Below are 13,175 nucleotides of genomic sequence, written 5' to 3' on the forward strand. Positions count from 1 at the left end.
ACACTTGTCACTTCTGTGAGATGAAAATCATGGAATCAGGACGTGGCATTTTTCAGAAGGTCAGCTCTCTTTTTCCTGAGGTAGATTAACAACTTGAAGAACAGTGATACTTCTGAGAGGCAAACAGGTGACTCCTGAAGGGGAGAAATGGGCTAAAGCCTTCCTGCTCGTTAACTATTCTTAATAAAGACTTGTTGAATAAATGAGTATTGGAAGTGACTTTTTAAAATAGTCCTATAACTTTTATTTTTATTTTTTAAAATTTATTTAGTTATTTTTCAACTACAGTTTTCTGTCTATTTCTCCCATCCCAGCCCACCCTGCCCCATGCTCCCCACCTCCCTCCCATTTCCACATAGTTATTTTCCCTGTGTCCTTTATACTTGTTCCTCTAAATCCCTCCCATTTTTCCCCCTTAAATTTTAGTGTTCCTCGATCACTTGAGAACCATGCTACAACAGATTGGTCCCCTTCGGAGCACTGCTAGACAGCGAATCTTTTTCAGCCTTTTCAACATATTTTAATACTCCACCTAAGTAGAATCTATGTAGGCCTTATTTGTTTTGATACTGGTGCCAAGATCCCATTTCAGTAATGATGGTATTTTGGGGTCCTAGGATCATTTAAGAGGAATCAGAGTCTGGGATGACTTGTAAATATCAGAAGGTTTTATCTGCACAAGGTCACAGAAACACGAAAAATGGCTAATAACATATCAGCTCAAGCTTGTAACATAGTTATACATCTGGGCTGAGATCAAAGTTTAGTGAGATGTTTCCCAATCTTCTCCCAGTTTTGCCCACCCTCCATACTGACTACCCAGAACAGAAAAGAGCATTATCAACTAAGAAGAAAGAAGTCAATGACTTTCTTACCCAATTTGGAGAAATTAGATGTTCCCTTCTATTTATTTTTTTTTCAGTATTAAACCTTGGTGTAGAACTTCCGCCAAGATGGAGGCGTAGGTGGAACAACCCTGCGTCCGCGCACAACCAAATCTAAAAACAAAGTTTTAACAACAATAAACATAACCAAACCACACAGAAAATCGACAATACGGAGTCCAAAGACAACGAAATGCTCAGCTAAACCAGTAAGAGGAGCGAAGCCAGCAGCGGAGTGTGTTGGCAAAAAAGATCCCCGACCGGGTGGTGCACAAGCAGCTGAAGGTGCAGATCCCAGGTGCGGCTAGCTACGGGCGGACACAGGGGAGAGGCACAGCTGGCTGTCTGCGGTCGGTGGAGCATTTGCGTGCAGATAAACCAGTGAAGAGGCCAGCATTGAGACCCCACGGAGCAGGGTGGTGGGCTCGCACATTTCCGCTTGGATAAACAGGCAGGGGCATTACAGATGGGCGAGCAGAGAGGACCGCCATTGCTCCCTCTCTGACCCCGCTCCCACATACAGCATCACAAACCAGCGACCTGAGTGGCCCCACCCTGGTAAACAACTGAGGCTCCGCTCCTCATACTTAACGGGCACGAACAGACCAAATATGGCTCAAGAATAACTCAGAGCCCCAGAGCCGATAAATCTAAGTGATGAAGAAATAGCCAAACTTTCAGATGCACAGTTCAAAACACTGGTGATCAGGATGCTCACAGAACTGGTTGATTATAGTCACAAATTAGAGAAACATATGAAAGCTAAACTAATTGAAATGAATGGTAATGCACAGGAAACCAACAGTAATGGAAAGGAAACTGGGACTCAAATCAAGGGAGTAGACCAGAAGGAAGGAAAAAATGACCAATCAGAAAAGAATGAAGAAACAAGAATTCAAAAAAATGAGGGGAGGCTTAAGAACCTCCAGGACATCTTTAAATGTTCCAACATTCAAATTATAGGGGTACCAGAAGGGGAAGAGGAACAGTCACGAGTGGAAACCCTATTTGAACAGATAATAAGAGAGAACTTCCCTGGTCTGGCAAAGGAAATAGACTTCCAGGAAATCCAGGAAGCTCAGAGAGTCCCAAAGAAGTTGGACCCAAGAAGGAACACACCAAGGCACATCATCATTACATTAGCCAAGATTAAAATGAAGGAGAGAATTCTAGAAGCAGCAAGAGATAAGGGGACTGTCACCTACAAAGGAGTCCCCATCAGACTGTCAGTTGATTTCTCAAAAGAGACCTTACAGGCAAGAAGGGGCTGGGAAGAGGTATTCCAAGTCATGAAAACCAAAGACCTACAACCAAGATTGCTCTATCCAGCAAAGTTTTCATTTAGAATGGAAGGACAGATAAAGTGCTTCTCAGATGAGATCAAATTCAAGGAGTTCATCATCACCAAGCCCTTATTATATGAAATGTTAAAGGGTCTTACCTAAGAAAAAGAAGATAAAAAAAGATGAACAGTGAAAGGACAGCAAACTCACAGTTACTAAGAACCACACCTAAAACAAAAGCAAATTAAGAGGACAGCTAGATCAGGAGTGATCCATAGAAATGAAGATCACATGGAGGATTAGCAACAGGGGAGTGGGAGGAGGAGAAGGGGGGAGAAGGTACAGAAAATAAGTAGCACAGACAGTAGATAGAAAATAGATAGGGGGGAGGGTAAGAATAGTAGGGGAAATACAGAATCTAAAGAACTTGAGACACGTGTTCATGAACTAAAGGGGGGAATGGTGGGAGAGGGGTGTGCAGGGTGGAGGGGAAAGGGGGGGAATAGAACAAATGTAATGGCATAATCAATAAAAAATGTTAAAAAAAAACCTTGGTGTAATAGAGTTCATAACATTTGCCCCGAGGCTCTGAAGTTTCTGAAATGTATTATACTTCTTGGCTCCAGAAGTATGACTTGGCCATTCTCTCCCATCATTCTTCAGGAAGTTAAAGAAATGCTAAAACGATGGGTTTATTTAACAATTTAGGAGTGGATTAAAAGTATTCAAAGACAAGGAAGTGGAAATTATCATTGGTGATCAAGTGTAGAAAATGTGGCATTGTGTAAGTCTGCAGCAGTGTGACTCCAGTGCCCCTGCCCTCACCAGATTTGGACGGAGTTGACTCTTCCGCATTCCCTCTGCTCCGTTGTTTTTTGTATTGTTTACCCCTGATATATCTTGCTTCATTATTTGTCATTTAGTCCCCAGCTTGAACAAATGTGTTACATTGTGACCTAAATCACAGTGACAGCGTAATTCCCATTGTGTCAATCTTAGGACTATTACAATTTTTCTCTGAAATTTTCTTTCATAATTGATATTTGCTTATTCTGTGTTATTTATTCTTTAGTAAGAACAAATTTTTTTATGCCAAAAAAGACAAAAGAAAAAAAACTGAGTGCTCTCTGGAAACATTTACACTTTTCCTTTCTAAGAAACGTCTGGAAGTGGATAGGTCTTCTTCTATCATAGGTTTGAATATTCAATTTACTAAAAATTATTCTTTTCAGTCAGTGGATAGAGCAGTCATAAACTATTCATGCAAGGTTCATCAGAAGGGAAAGATTAGATCTAGTTAAGCTTTGGCCAAATTCTACTTTTAATGGGGAAAGTATTTTCTATTTTTCACTTAGTTGATTTTACTTTCAGGCATTAGAAAGTATTGTACTGTATGTAACTTAGTGAATTCTTTGATTGCCCACTAGATGGTATTTGACCTATTCTTATACTGGGGACAAATGATAGCATTGAGTCTCAGAACAAAAAGGAAACAGAAAGTACTTTTATTTGTTTCGTCCATTTTGCAGATGACAAAATAGAGGACAGATGTCATGACCCACCCAGAGATCATACCATGAGTCAGTGAGAGAATAAAATTTACATGTTTGTGAATCAGTTGGCCATCTTTCAGTGCCCTAGATACCGCTGGAAGTTTCTAAGCCTTTGCACCGTCCAGGCTTGTGCCAGAGCAGAAGAAAATGAGGCTAGTCTATGCCCAACGATTTATGTTTGAAAAATACTGGTTTTATTTAGTGGCAAATGGCTCAGGGCAAGTTACCTTGGACTAAATTCCATCATGCACTGAGTCTCATAAATTACTGTGTAAATCTTTTTTTTTTTGCTTTACTCTTTTTTTAAATTTAATTATTGTTCAAGTGTAGTTTTCTGTCTTTTACTCCCATCCCACTGCCCCCCCCCCGTGCTCCCCACCTCCCTCCCATTTCCACTCCCCTTAGTTGTTGTTCATGCGCCCCTTATACTAGTTTCTGTAAACCCTTCCCCTTTTCTCCCGAAATTCCCTCCCCTCTGGTTCCTGTCAGCCTGTTCTCTATTTCAATGTCTTTGGATATATTTTGCTTGCTTGTTTGTTTTGTTGTTTAGCTTCCTGCTAAAGGTGAGAGCATATCATATTTGTCTTTCAACACCTGGCTTATTTCACTCAGCATAATGCTTTCCAGTTCCATTCATGATGTCACAAAGGGTAGGAGCTCCTTCTTTCTTTCTGCTGCATAGAATTCCATTGTGTACGTGTACCACAATTTTTTGTTCCATTCATTTACTGACGGGCACCTTGGATGCTTCCAGCTCTTGGCTATTGTAAATTGTGCTGCTATGAACATTGGGGTGCATAGGTTCTTTTGGATTGGTGTTTTAGGGTTCTTAGGATATAATTCCAGCAGTGGAATTGCTGGGTCAAAAGGCAGATCCATTTCTACTTTTCTGAGAAAATTCCATACTGTTTTCCATAATGGTTGTACCAGTCTGCAATCCCACCAATCACTGTGTAAATCTTAATGCCTGGGTCATAAAGGCATGGAACACCACTTCTTAGAACCCTGAGCTGAAGAACTTTCTCCTCCAGGTTTGGGTCGGTTTGTTACATGGATTTGTGACCCATGGTTCATGTCATTGATACCGATTGAAACTACAGCCAGTAATATAAGTAAATATCATTTTCATAAATAAGTTCAGAAACTCAACACCCATTTGAGTTTCTGGTCAGCCCATTTGAGATTTAATAGGAATAGCCAACAAAAACATTTTAAAAATAACTGTATCAAATTCCTGGAACAAAAGTGTCTTAAGAACATTAAATAGCTTATCTCACATTATGTCAACCCATTACAACTCCGGTTTACACAACATTGTTACTGATTAAGGTAGTAGGGTCATCTGTTCTTTGAGTTACGCCTAAATTGTAGTTCTTCCTGGACAATAGTTTGTTTCTTCTTCTATCCTTTAAAATTATGTACTAAGGGTAAATTACCCAGGGATGAAGTTTGCAATGAAAATGGCTTGAGATGAGTAAATATTTTACTATTTGGGGATTTAAAAACTTTTAATAATATGAAACCCTATGCAAACATAAGGTACCTCCAGAACTACAGATTCTGAAATCACACGTGTATAATTTTATTTAATGTAAAATAATATTTACTTAAGTTTATATTTTCTATTATATTGATTGGCCAAATTCAGAAATGCCAAACACGCAAATCAGTGAGGACCGTGAATATTGAGGGACTAGTGCTTGAAAAAAGATATTTGGGCACCACCTTGTGGGGCTTTGTAGAAAGACATGATGTGAGGGACATTTGCCTACTATCTGTCATCAACAAATTAAAATTCTTAATTTCCCCTGATGCTGAACAGATAGAATTGAAGTTGCTTTTTGCAAATTTTTAGGGTAGACGAATGATGAGATGAATCACAGGAGTGATAAACTACTTTTATATATAAACCAAGAAGCTAACATCTGATGAAATCTAAAATTCATTCATTTAACAAACATTAATTTTTCTACTATATGGAGGCTAAAAAACAAATAAGATCCAGTCTCTTCAGCTCAGTGGAGGAGACAGGCAAATAAATGCAATGGTAAATTTTACCAAAAAAATTTTTTTAGGGAATCAAATGTCAAATTCTAGTTAATGCTACCATACTGAAGTATTAGGGAGCACATTGTACAGTTGTCTGCAGCTTACTCTGCAATGCATCATAAAAAAAAAAAGAAAATGGATAGCAGGATGGGTAGATGAATAGATAGAGAAAATGTGTCAATTATATAGCAAATGTTAATTGCAGAATCTAGGCAGCGGATGGCAGATTTGCTGTATCGTTCTGTCACCTTTTCTGTACATTTGAAAATTTTCATAACAAAATATTAGGCAAAAAAGACAATAGCAATGAAGCATGATGCTATCTGTAAAAGAGAGCTGAAAAGAGGGCACCTAGCCCAGGCAGTGACCCAGCGGTCAGCAAGGCGGCACCAGAGGATAAGTAGGGGTTTCTCTTGTGCCATGTTAAAAGGTTGCAATTCATCTTGAATACAGTGAGGAAACACTAAACGATTTTAAGCACTGGAGTGACATGATCACATTTCCATATTAGAAAAATCACTCTGGTGACTGACTGAAGAAACAACTCCAAGAAAGCACATCTCCTTCAAGGGACAGCTCACCTTGACGACACATCCATATCAGTGGGTAGTATAAAGGCTTGGATCCTTTGTCCCAATGCAAGACATCTCTGAAAGGCTAGTCCAGTTCCAAAGTTTCCCATGAATTGGCTGAGGCCTTCTTTGGTATTGAATCATAGCTCATGTTCTCACTCTGCCCAATACTGCATCTTTCTCCTCCCTTCCACAGGTGTTGATCCCAAGAACATCCCTAATAAGTATCCTACATCCTAATCTCCATCTTGAAATATGGTTCCCAGGGCACGCAGCCTTAGGCAGAGTGTTAAGTGAGTCCGTCTTGTAATGTAGCTGGCACATGGTATATACTCTCTAATTCTTTGTTATCAAACAAACAACTCAGTGGGAGAAAGCAGAATGGAAATATAAGTTTAAGAACAAAAAAATAGAATAATATAGAATTCCCTACAGCTAAAGGATAGCTTACTCACAAAAATTTTAAATAAAAGATAGCGAGAAACTCTCATTAAGGTATTTAATTTTATTGGATATATTTAGTGTGATGCAACAGTTTATTTACAATTTAAATGTTAAAAATATTAAAAGCATAATCATGACAGCTAAGCAAGTTTATTATGACAATGTTAGATATAATTTCAAAAAACTTGAATAAGTATATTGATTTATAAGATTTATTTTAGAGTATGCTAGAACACTTTTAAAAAGTACCATTTTCTCTTCAATATCTACACACAGATTACAAAGCTATGTTACATGTTTACAGGGCCAAAATTTCCTCTTGATGCCTAATAGCAAAATTTGCCCTCAGGTAAAGACTGATGTTGTAAATGTGGAAATAAAGGGAGTTGGGATTAGCCAGGCACACACCCAAGAGAATGTTCCAGTAGTAACTGAATGGCTGGGGAGAGCAGCAGTCATAGGAAGGATATTAGCAGTAAAACTGTAGTCCTTTATTGGTTTAAAACCACAACAAAGAAAATCCTATCCTGGATCACCACAATAAAAAATGAAGGAGTTTAAAAAAATAACATTCTGTTAGAGACCAAAAAGTTTAAATTAAAAACAAAAGCAAACACACAAAAACACCCTGAAACTGAAGTTTAGCAACTCTGGCATCCATAACAAAATGCATTGTTTGGGTCTTGGTTTGGGCTTCCGGCCAAGATGGAGGCATAGGTAGATATGCTTCACTCCCTCCCACAACCAAAAGAAGGATAACGCCAATTTAAAAACAAAAAACAACCAGAACTTCCAAAAAATCAAACTGTATGGAAGTCCAACAACCAAGGAGTTAAAGAACAAACATTCATCAAGACCAGTAGGAGGGTCAGAAATGGGCAGCTGGGCAGAGAGAACTTGTGGCAAGGCTGGAGGACTGGGCAGTCACACATTTGTGTGCAGATAAACCAGGAGGAACAACTAGGGAGCTAGACAAACCAAGCAACCCAGGGTTCCAGCACCGGGAAGGAAAACTTCAATACCTTTGGCTGTAAATACCTGTGGGGGTTGAGGCAATGGGAGAAACTGCCAGTCTCACAGGAGAGTCTGTTGGAGGGGCCCACAGGGTCCTAGAACATACACTATCCCACCCGCCCAGGAATCAGCACCACAACGATGCAATTTGCTTGTTGGTACCAGGAGAAGTGACTGAAAATGGGGCAAGAGCTGAGTAAGTGGCGCTGTTCCCTCTCTGACCCCTCCCCCATATACAGCACCACAACGCAGTGACATGGGTTGCCCCACTCTGGTGAATACCTAAGGCTCTGCCCCTTACAATAGGTGTACCAAGACAAAGAAATATGGCCCAAATGAAAGAACAGATCAAAACATCAGAAAAAGAACTAAGCAATGAGGAGACAGACAACCCATCAGATGCAGAGTTCAAAACACTGGTAATCAGGATGCTCACAGAATTGATTGAGTATGGCCCCACAAAATAAAGGAAGAAGTGAAGGCTATGCAAAGTGAAATTTTAAAAATATATACATGAAACCAACAGTGAAGGGTAAGAAACTGGGACTCAAATCAACAGTTTGGAACAAAAAGAGGAAATAAACATTCAACTGAAATAGAATGAAGAAACAAGAATTCAAAAAAATGAGGAGGGGCTTAGGAACCTCTGGGACAACTTTAAATATTCAACATATGAATCATAATGGTGCCAGAAAGAAAACAGGAAGAGCAAGAATTTGAAAACTTATTTGAAAAAACAATGAAGGAGAAATTCCCCAATCAATCTGGTAAAGGAAATAGACATGTAAATCCAGGAAGCTCAGAGAGTCCCAAACAAGTTGGACCTGAAGAGGAACACACCAAGACACATCATAATTAAATTGCCAAAGATTAAAGATAAGGAGGGAATCCCGAAAGCAGTAAGAAAAAAGGAGACAGTTATTTACAAAGGAGTTCCTATAAGGCTATTAGCCGATTTCTCAAAAGAAATCTTATAGGCAAGAAGGGCCTGGAAAGAAGTATTCAAAGTGATGAAAGGCAAGGACCTACATCCAAGATTGCTCTATTCAGCAAAGCTATCATTTAGAATGGAAGGGCAGATAAAGTATTCCCAGATAAGGTCAGGTTAAAGGAGTTCATAATCACCAAGTCCTTATTAGATGAAATATTAAAGAGATTTGTCTAATAAAAAAAAGATCAAAACTATGAATAGTAAAATGACAACAAACTCACAACTATCAACAACTGAACCTAAAAACAAAAAACAAAAACAAAAACAAACTAAGCAAACAACTTGAACAGAAACAGAATCACAGACATAGAGATCACATGGAGGGTTATCAGCAGGGAGGGCGAGGGGTGGGGAGAATGGAGGGAAAGATACAGGGAATAAGAAGCATAAATGGTAGGTACAAAATAGACAAGGAGATGTTAAGAATATAGGAAATGGGGAATCCAAAGAACTTATATGTACAACCCATGGATGTGAACTAATGTGGGGTTGCTGGAAGGAAGAGGGGTACAGAGTGGAGAGGGATAAAAGTAAGAAAAAATGGGACACTTGTAATAGCATAATCAATAAAATATACTTAAAAATGCATTGTTTGATAAAGACCACTAGTGTAACCTCAGACCACTCTGTTAAATTCTGACACACTGTAATCTTCCCACGAATACCATGCATTCTGCCGCTCAGTAAATATTTTAGAATATTTATTACACAGGGGCCCTATAGGAAATCCAAAGTTCTATACTACAGGTTCACTACCCATAAGGAAAATGCTGTCTGTCACTTTCCAGACAGCAGGAAGGGAAAAGAGGAAGTGCCTGGCGAGCAGCTTCTCTTTTAAAGGACATAATCCAGTTTTACTCACAAGAAACACAGGTTAGTGGAGAAGGGGAATCAGTTTCCAAGCAGAATGAAAAAAGCGCCACTTATTCCTGTGGGACTTTAAAGTTCAGGGAAGCGGCAGAAACATGAGAAAAATTACACTTTCCCAAGAGCTTAGATACAATAGGAAAGATATTAGCTGGAGAAGACTATAGAGTAGAGAATAATTTTAGGGCTTATTCAACAAATTTTTCCTGTGCACATGCTCCGTACTATTCACTCTTTCAGGTCCAGGAGATTTATGAGAGATCAAAGCAGACAAAGTTCCTGAGCACTAGTTAGGGAATAGGCTAAAACACAATAGCAAATGGGTCCAAACGAATACTAATTTTTAAAAGAATACAATTTATTATGTCCCTTGTAATTGTCCACCAGGCTGTGGTTGATCTACAGATATCTCAGCTCCCTAAATTAGGCCCGTACTTAGACTAATGGGGTAGTTTTTCCTTCCTTAATATAATACACGACTTCCATCTCTAGTCTGTGTTACTTTTTGCCATTTTCCAGACAGCAGAAAAGGAGAAAAGGAAGTGGATGGCAAGCAGCTTCTCTTTTAAGGGACATAACCCAGTTGTATTCACATGTCACTGGATACAGTGTCACTTTGTAATATTGTAACAGAGTGCAGCCAAGAGGGGGGCCCCAAACAGGGATTTGTAATGGGGTCCAGAACTTAAGGTGTCCAGGAAATATCGAGATGTCCTTACCCCCACCCCCCAACCACAGGTGTGAGTTGGGGGGAGGGACAAATGGAGCAGGGCCATGGAGAGCTGTTTTATACAGCAACAGCTTTGCAGCTAACCTCTGGCATGGTCATTTAACATATCTATAACATTTAACTGGTTGCATAGATATGTTAAATAGCTGTGGCCATGCTCTGAGCCAGGGGGATGGAAGTGACTTCCACCCAAGATATAACTGGGGGCAGGTCCCCCAGGTGACAGCGCCTATGTGAGAGGTTAGAGATGATTGGCTCCATGCCACGGGGCCCTGCCTGCCAGTCTCATTATGGCAGTCCAGTAAAGTTGGAAGGATATGGGAGTGCTGGCAAGTGTAACTGATTGTAGGACGAGTCAGAAATGGGGCTGCAGAGGAAGATTGGCATGGGGATTTCAACCGAGACACAGCAGTCATTCAGGAGAGAGCCATGTGCTCCTGGCAGAGTGGGGACTCCTGACAGCCATTGAGATAGAGAGTTCTACTTGGCTTTGCCAGAGTGGGGACGCCCTCAGCTTTGGTAGAAGAGGACCACGTGGCTTTGGGATGTACCCTTTGACTGCGTGGCCTGGGAAGCAGGAGAGACTTTGTCTGGAAGAAGGCTAAAAGAAACTCTTGCCAGTAGACCATGAGAAGGTGCCCCATGGCTTTGGATTAATTAGACATCCCGCCTGGATGGTGACATAGCTGACGGTGCCAGCGGCCTGAAACACAGATGTTTGCTTCTTTTCCAGAGTTACGGTACCCTGAATTAGGGCAGGGGAAGAAGGAAGCACTTTGGGTATTTGTGGGTATCCAAAAGGACTTTGATATTTTAATGGGGACATTGGGTCACTACTTTAAGTCTGTGTAGCTTTAAACATTTCCTTTCCTTTCCACAAACCTCTGGCATTGAGAGATATCTTTCCTTTGGCAGCGGACATAATGAACCTGGTGGAGGGTCCTTTTGGTAATAGTATATAGTGTCCCCCTCTTGTCCCTATGTGTGGGTATGTTCTGTAACAGTTTTTGGCGTTCCTGGGTGGGCCAATAATTGCCTCCCCACCGGCCTGTGTTCTGTAACAATCTAGCCAAACAAGTTGAAAGGATAGCCAAGGAATTGTCATCTCTAACTGGGTTACCAGGCACCTTGCTAACACTTGGGGGTGGAGGGATAACAGTGAAAATTGGTGACATGGTACCTACCTTTTAGAAAGGGAAGACGACAATAGGCAAGCAAAGAAGGTTTTGGTGGATTGGTGGGCATAACATCCTGAGTGGAGGGAATTCAAGGAAGACAGGAGAATGTGGGTTTAGGGAGAGCAAGCACCATCCTCTCCTTTGAGAAGAAAAGTGGGAATGACTCAAACACATGTTGAAGGTACAGAAGGAGTAGAAATGGAAAGGCTGAAGACATATGGAAGAGGAGAAAATTGATGGTGCAGCGATCCCCTACCTTTTTGGCACCAGGGATCGGTTTTGTGGAAGATAATTTTTCCATAGATTGGGAGGTGGGTGAATGGCTTTGGGATGATTCAAGCGCCTTACATTCAAGCTCACCTCCTGCTATGTGTTGTGGCCCAGTTCCTAACAGGCCCAGACCAGGACCTCTTACACTGTAAGGTACCAGAAGAGGAGAAACTTATAGGGCTCTCTTCATCTATGTCAGTTAGAAGAAGGTAAGAATTGGTGTGAATGAAGATGTGGGGGATGCAAAAAGAAAATAGCAGGGGCTGTGGAAATTCCAAGCTAATAGTTTCAGTTTTCTTTCTGAAGTAGGAAGTAAAGTCACCTTCTGAGCATGAGGGGGCCTGTATGGGAGGAGCGGTTAGGAAGGAGACTTGTGTTAATCTGAGGTTGCACATGGGGATTTGGGGCCAGAGCCAAAACCATTGAGAAGGTTGGCAAGATAGTATTTGAAGTGATAAATCCTGTGGTGTCTCCCCTCAGTCATGTAGCACCTTTTTCAGCTTCCACTTCTCCAATGGCGGGGTTCATCCACAGGCAATACTCTCCCCAAACTCATCCTCTTACCAAAACAATCTGCTTTAAAGGTCATCAGGACTAAGACCATTTATTTCAGTCATCAAAAGCTCAACACCATCCACTCTCAAGCATGAACAGGACCAGCAAAGATCGCCAGGCATCTGAAGAAAGCCTCTGTGTCAGATATAACACCTGTGCTGCATTCAACTGTGGCATTCACTCAATTACGGGACCGAAATTCTAGACTCCTCATTTCCCGTCACTCACGTAGTCAATCACGCCACCTAATAAATACTCCCCAGGCCGCACAATTCTCTCCATACCCGCACTCCACACTGCTGGTAGTTTTGGTTCCCATCATCTCTCATTCAGATACTTAACCTATGCCTTTCCCTTTTCTCTCCAAAACTGATTTTGCCTGATTAAAACACCACCTGCCTGATTAAAATCTCTCAATGACTCCACCAATGCCTTTAGGAAAAATTCTATCTAAATTCACTGACCTGATTTCCAAATACCGGATACAGCATCTTAATTAATCTCTCCCCACTTCCTCTGCTCACTCATACTACTCCACTGCTTCCCCACTGCTATGCCTTCCCTCCTGACCCTGCACTGACTCTTCCTCCTTCCAAGACGGCTCTTCCCTTCCAACCCTCTCTGTTCTACTCCCTTTCCCGGCTAACCCCATACTCATCCTCCATGTCTCAACCTACTGGGCCTCAAGGAAGCATTCCTGACTCCCCCAAACTAAGGGGGCACCGCCCCCCCCCCCCCCGCGCCCTGGAGCACTGTATTAAGCCCAAAGAGGCATTACTTTAATT

Source organism: Artibeus jamaicensis, unplaced genomic scaffold (assembly GCF_021234435.1).
Source record: "Artibeus jamaicensis isolate MK-2021 breed Jamaican fruit bat unplaced genomic scaffold, CSHL_Jam_final contig_923, whole genome shotgun sequence".
NCBI classification, from domain to species: Eukaryota; Metazoa; Chordata; class Mammalia; order Chiroptera; family Phyllostomidae; genus Artibeus; species Artibeus jamaicensis.